Raw genomic sequence first — 6276 nt, 5'->3', positions numbered from 1 at the left:
GTTAGTTGAATTCTAGATGAATTCTAGATGAATTCTAGAAACTAGATGTTAAACTGACATCAGTGCCCAGTGGGAAGGCTGTGTCATTGGAACAGGATAAAGAATATCAGTCATCCAGGTAAATCTTTATAATATACATTTTATGAACAAATACTATTAAAAGCCAGACATGACAACATGACTTCATAATCTTAAAAAATATCCTACATCTCTTTTTACTCTCTGGCCAATCAACACCATTACCACTCCATGAACCATATTGGTCCCCAGCCATGTGTCCAATTATATACCATGAGAGTACACACAGCACTGGGCTGGAGATAAAACCCCACACACTGTGGAGATGGGCAGATAACACCTCAATTCTTCTTTTAGCATGAAGAGATGGAGGATTATGATGAAAACTAGGATTACAGAAACATCAAGGTTGCTTATTTACAAAGGGCTTCACCTTCTCTCCTCATATGAACTTTTCACTTCAACTGCTCCTCGTCTCTTAGTCCATAGAAGCACAGGCTGTCTCATCCTACAGTAAGGAAGCTTCTCAGGTGAATTTGCTCATCTGTCATGGAATATCGCCATCAAGACTTGGGAAAGGAAACTAAATAGTACTCCCTATAGTCTCTAAGTTTAGAGCCCATTGATGGATAGTGGCCATGAACCTCCATGTAATATTATTCATGTTTACAGTAGCTTCATAAAAGGCAGAGGGCTTACGGACTGAAGAGTCTTTCTGGAACCATTGTGAGCTGGGCATTTCCATGAGCACCAACGTGTAATTCAAAGGAGCATGTCAAAATGAGTGTCAAATTAAAGCTAACAGTCTATATTTTTAGACATTAAGGGAAATATACATTTTTACCATTTTCCATCCCACAAATTTGGAATAAGCAAAGGCTTTGACTTCTGGTCAAACAGATGGAAAAAGGGATCTTAGGCAACATCTACCAGAAAAAATCTTAAAAGGTATTAGAAATACATCAAAACGCAAAAATGCTGGAGTAAAGTAACAAGTTAAGGTAGCTCTACCAATTAGTTTGTGTTTTTATTCATATCAAGTTTGTTTATGAAATATGGGCAGGCAGGTAGCCTAACAGTTAAGAGCAATGGGTCAGTAACCGAAAGATTGCTGGTTCGAAGCCTGAGTCGTCTAAGTGAAAAGTCGCTCTGGATAAGACCATCTGCTTAATAACAAAAATGAAAACTAGTAAATCGGTAAAGGAATTACTGAAAAATCCTTTCGAACAGATATATTCCAATTTAGTTGGATACAAGGGGATGCCATAGTTGTCACCTGCTACTGTCCTCCTTTCCGCTGGCATACGGTTATGTTCAGCTGATAACTATTTTCTTTCTCTTTCTGTCATCTGGTGGTAAAAGCAAGACTGTGAAAGTCTGGACAACCCCTCCCTCTCACTCTCCTCCTCTCTCTCTCTATCTCCAATTAATGTCACCTCTCCCGGCTCTTAATGAAACCTTCCATGACGCCTACCACCTTCCCTCTTCCCATTAACTGTTAAAAGCATCCTCACACACTGAGCACCGACCGACACCAGATATCCCTTGACATTGAAAAGTAGCTTGGTCAGTCCACCCTGGACCTAACCTGAACCAATCATAGACGTCTATGTTTCACAAGTTTGGACAACACAGTAGAGCACAGTACAGAACTGTAAGTAAGTAGAGTACAGTAAGATGTACTGTATTGTACTATACATGTCTACTTTACTGTACTCTACTGTTTTGTACTGTACACTGTGCTCCTGATGGAGTACAGTGCTCCTGGTGGAGTACAGTGCTCCTGGTGGAGTAAAACGTGATCTTATAAGCCCATTCATTGCACAACAATTCTAAATGCAATCCCTTGTTAAAAACTGTTTTAGTGCATGATTAAAAATAGCTACTATTTCTATTTTTCAACTGGTAATTGAAGCGTGCCTCCCATTCACCATTCAAGTTCAGGCAACAGGCTATCAGCGCATTACCCACCACTTAACAATGTGAGCTGGTGGCAGTATGCATTTTGAAAACATGCTCAATTGTTTGAAACATTCATGTTTTATTTTATATTATGAGGCATGTCTTACCTTGCTTTTAAAGTAGCCTTTAGGCAAAATCCAACCATGGAAAAATGGAGGCAATTCATTTATAAAAACTTCATAGATGACGCGTGACTTTCAAGTTTGGGGAAGCTTACAACTATCTTACCATTTCTACAATTCTGCGTGCCAGTTATGGTTTTCATATGCTCATTTTCGTGGAACAGTTTTATTTCTATAATAATGTTTTCGTTTCTCAAAATCATTGTCATGTGGTTAATCATAAAATCTGAATTAAAATGATAAAAAACTAAAAGGTAAAAGTAAACTAATGCGAGATCACCAGTGTCTGCCATATGGACACATTGATACACCGTGATCCATTGGTGGCTAAAGAAATGAGTGCATGGATCACCTAGCCTATAGGCCAATGCAGCAGTAGGCCTATAACTTCCAGTGCTCTTTCACACTGTTGCGGTGGAGAACAGGGTTTCTTATGTACCATATTCCAGGCCAAGAGTCTACCTCTCTGTATTTGACACCCCCCTTTCAAGCCTATCACAAGACAAATCAACTGCTCCCTTTACGACTCTAAATGGACTGAGGAGGACAAGAGACAAAGAACAGGCCGTCTTTTATGACTTACATGTGATAAGACTGTTGGGTTATTAGAGATCTTAGGGCACCAGAGCCAAATTTCTCCTCTCACTCTATGTAATGAAGATAAAAATGGAGATAAGAGGGCTAAAATTCAATTAAAGATGTTTTCTTCACTGTGTTGGAACTGTTGGACTCAAGATGTTGACATACAGTGCCTTCGGAAAGAATTCAGACTCCTTGACTTTATCCACACGTGACCCGATTCAGGAAACTAGGCGCATGTCGCAAGTCACGAATTAACAGGAGAGCTGTTTTTTTTAGCAAAATTAGTTTTTTTGGCAGAAATGCCTACTCGGACATCTGAACTTTCACGTGCCTTAATATCAAACTTGTATGCCATCTGTATATACAAATAAAATTGTTAAATTACAAGGCCAGTTGGTTTAGCCATAGAAAAAGTGAGCAACCTTCCCGCTAGCCACTGAGATAATGAGTGGGCTGGACATGCCGAGAGATGAGTTTGGATTGGTCTGCCATATAGCAGGCGTCTGTCTATTGGAGCTGGTCAGTATGCCTAGGTAATCGTGTCAAACTTGGCTTTTTTAAATGTATTGTGTAGTAAAACTGCATAAACCTAATGTCAAGTTAAAGTGTACTGTTAGCTATCTAACGTTAGCTGGCTGTCTGGCTAGCTAACGTTATGTGTATGCGCTCCATTTTCTGGGAATTCGAGTGTGATCGCTAAAGAGCTGGAGAAAACACGTCTGGATTACATCGTGCATGGCATCAGACAAGAGACGCATCCAACCATGATGTATACTGGTAAAATAGTCTTGCTAGCTACATTTTCAGATATTACACATTTCTAATTTTGACAGAAAGTGGTTTAATTTCAAGTGTACTGTTAGCTAGGTAACATTAGCTGGCTGGGTCTCTCGCTAACGTTATGTGTATGATCTTATTCTTCGTATCTCAGACACATTTGCATGACTAGTTATAGCCATAGAACCTGGTTGTTTAGCTACCTGCAGATTCATGCAGGGTAGTAATGTCATGAGTTGTGATTATGTTCCATTGTTTAGCTAGCTAGCTACATGTCTTAACAAAAGACTCCACTCTAATTTTGACAAAGTATTTTCATTTCAAGTTGGTGTAAGCTAACGTTAGCTAATGTTAGCTGGCTGGCTGGCTCGCTAACTAACATTATGTCATGCGTTGGGATTCATTGTTTACCTAGCTAGCTATCTAGCTACATTTCTTAACAAAATACTCCCGTCTTAGTGTGCCAGAGCGCAGAATAGCTGATACAATTTTGAACGCTCAACACCCATACGTCCGGTGTCAGTAAACGTCGGCAACAAAGCTTAATTCAATTGTTGCCAGCAGCAGTGTTACAGTCACCAATGCTGTGGATAACATGACAACTGCCTAACCAGCTCTGCTAGGGGGAGTGAAATGGTCAGTGTGGTGTTCTCTCATTATGTGAATGGAAGTAGCTAGCCAATGGTAGCCAGTTAGCTTGGGTGCTTGACTGTCGTTGTGAGGTCGGAGCTTTCAGGAGCAACCCTACTTATTGGCCAGAGAGTCCAGTGTGCGCTCTGAACGCGAAACGCAAAACGCTCTGCATTTACAAACGGAAAATCTGACAGCACAGTTGCAGTCACCAACGCTCTGGATAACATACTGTAACAGCATGAGCTCTACGGACAATTCCTTCGACCTCATGGCTTGGTTTTTGCTCTGACATGCACTGTCAACTGTGTGACCTGATATACACAGGTGTGTGCCTTTCCAAATCATGTCCAATCAATTGAATTTACCACAGGTGAACTCTAATCAAGTTGTTGAAACATCTCAAGGATGATCAATGGAAACAGGATTTACCTGAGCACAATTTCGAGTCTCATTGCAAAGGGTCTGAATACTTATGTAAATAAGGTATTTCTGTTTTTGTTTTTTTAATAAATGTGCAAATAATTCTAAACCTGTTTTTGCTTGGTCATTATGGGGTGTTGTGTGTAGATTACTGAGGATGTTTTGTTATTTAGGGCGGGATAATCCATGGTTTTCTTCTGACCTGTCTTGTATTATTCACAACCGTAATCTAGCCTGGGCTAAAGCAAGGAAATCATGTTCCGATGCTGATTGGCTTATTTTTAGGCAGTTACGAAACAAGTGTTCTTTTCTTCTCAGGAAGGCCAAGTCTGAAAATGTTATGTCTGTTACCACTGATAACCTGAATGATCCTAGAATGCTTTGGAAGGCTATGTCTGGTAACAGTAATGTTAATGAATTACCGTCATGTGTTGTGAAGGACTCTGTTGCTGTATATGACAAAACTGAAATGCTGAATTGTTTCAATGAGCACTTCGTATCATCTGGTAGGCTGTCTTATTCCGTGTCCTCTGTCTCTGTACAACCCTATGTGGATGAACCAGTGTCCTCTGTCTCTGTACAACCCTGTGTGGATGAACCAGTATCCTCTGTCTCTGTACAACCCTGTGTGGATGAACCAGTGAGAGCTGGTCAAACTTTTAGCTTTTTGACATTTTCAGTGCAGGTGGTACATAAAGCCCTGAAATCCTTAGATCAGAGAAAGCTTTCAGGTCCTGACCTTTTGGATCCCTGCTTTTTAAATCTGGCGGCTGATTTCATAGCTGAACCACTTACATATCTGTTCAATCTAACCCCGGAATGTAATGAAATCCCGAAAATCTGGAAATCAGCATTTGTCCTACCACTTTTAAAAGGGGGAGATCCAACTCTTTTAAATAATTATAGGCCAATCTCAAAGCTGTCACCCCTGGTGAAAATACGTGAAACCCTTGTGAGTGAACAGCTAAAATAGTTTTTATTTACTAACTCTATTTTATCAATGTACCAATGGGCTTCAGGAAGAAGCATAGCACAATTACAGCAGCCATGAAGATTTTAAATGATATCACTGAAGCCCTTGACAAAAAACAGCTCTGTGTCTCACTTTTTATCTATTTAGCCTTTGATCTCTCTAAGGCTTTTGAAAAGTTGATCATGATATACTAAGGCAGAGATTGTCGAGTGTAGGTCTTTCAGAGCATGTAGTTGCATGGTTCGCTAACTATCTGTCTGATAGAACTCAGTGCACTCAATTTGATGGGCTTATGTCTGTTAAATTGTCTGTCTTTAATGGTGTGCCCCAAGGCTCTGTACTTGGTCCTCTCTTATTCACTATTTATATAAATTATTTAGACAAAAATGTCCAAAATGTGCAACTTCATTTTTATGCTGATGATACTGTTATTTACTGTTGTGCCTCGTCTCTTACAAAAGCTTCCCAGAACTTCAAACTGCTTTTTATACTGTTCAACATACCTTGTGTAAATTGAAGTTTATCCTCAATACTGACCAAACTAAACTAATGGTGTTTTCTAAAGCAAGAAATAGACCTCTGAACCTTTCACCTATTACTACCTGTCAGGGCAAGGTGATTGAGGTTGTAACCTCATAAAATATCTTGGAATTTTAATTGATGATGGCCTCTCTTTTAAATTGAATATTCAACAACTTACAAAAAATGTTTAACTGAAATTGGGATTGTATTTTAGGAATAAGGCCTGTTTTTCTTTTGAAGCCAGAAGGAGGCTAGTATCAGCTACAT

This window comes from Salvelinus fontinalis, chromosome 5 (assembly GCF_029448725.1).
Source record: "Salvelinus fontinalis isolate EN_2023a chromosome 5, ASM2944872v1, whole genome shotgun sequence".
Taxonomy (NCBI): domain Eukaryota; kingdom Metazoa; phylum Chordata; class Actinopteri; order Salmoniformes; family Salmonidae; genus Salvelinus; species Salvelinus fontinalis.
This window is presented reverse-complemented; position numbering follows the sequence as displayed.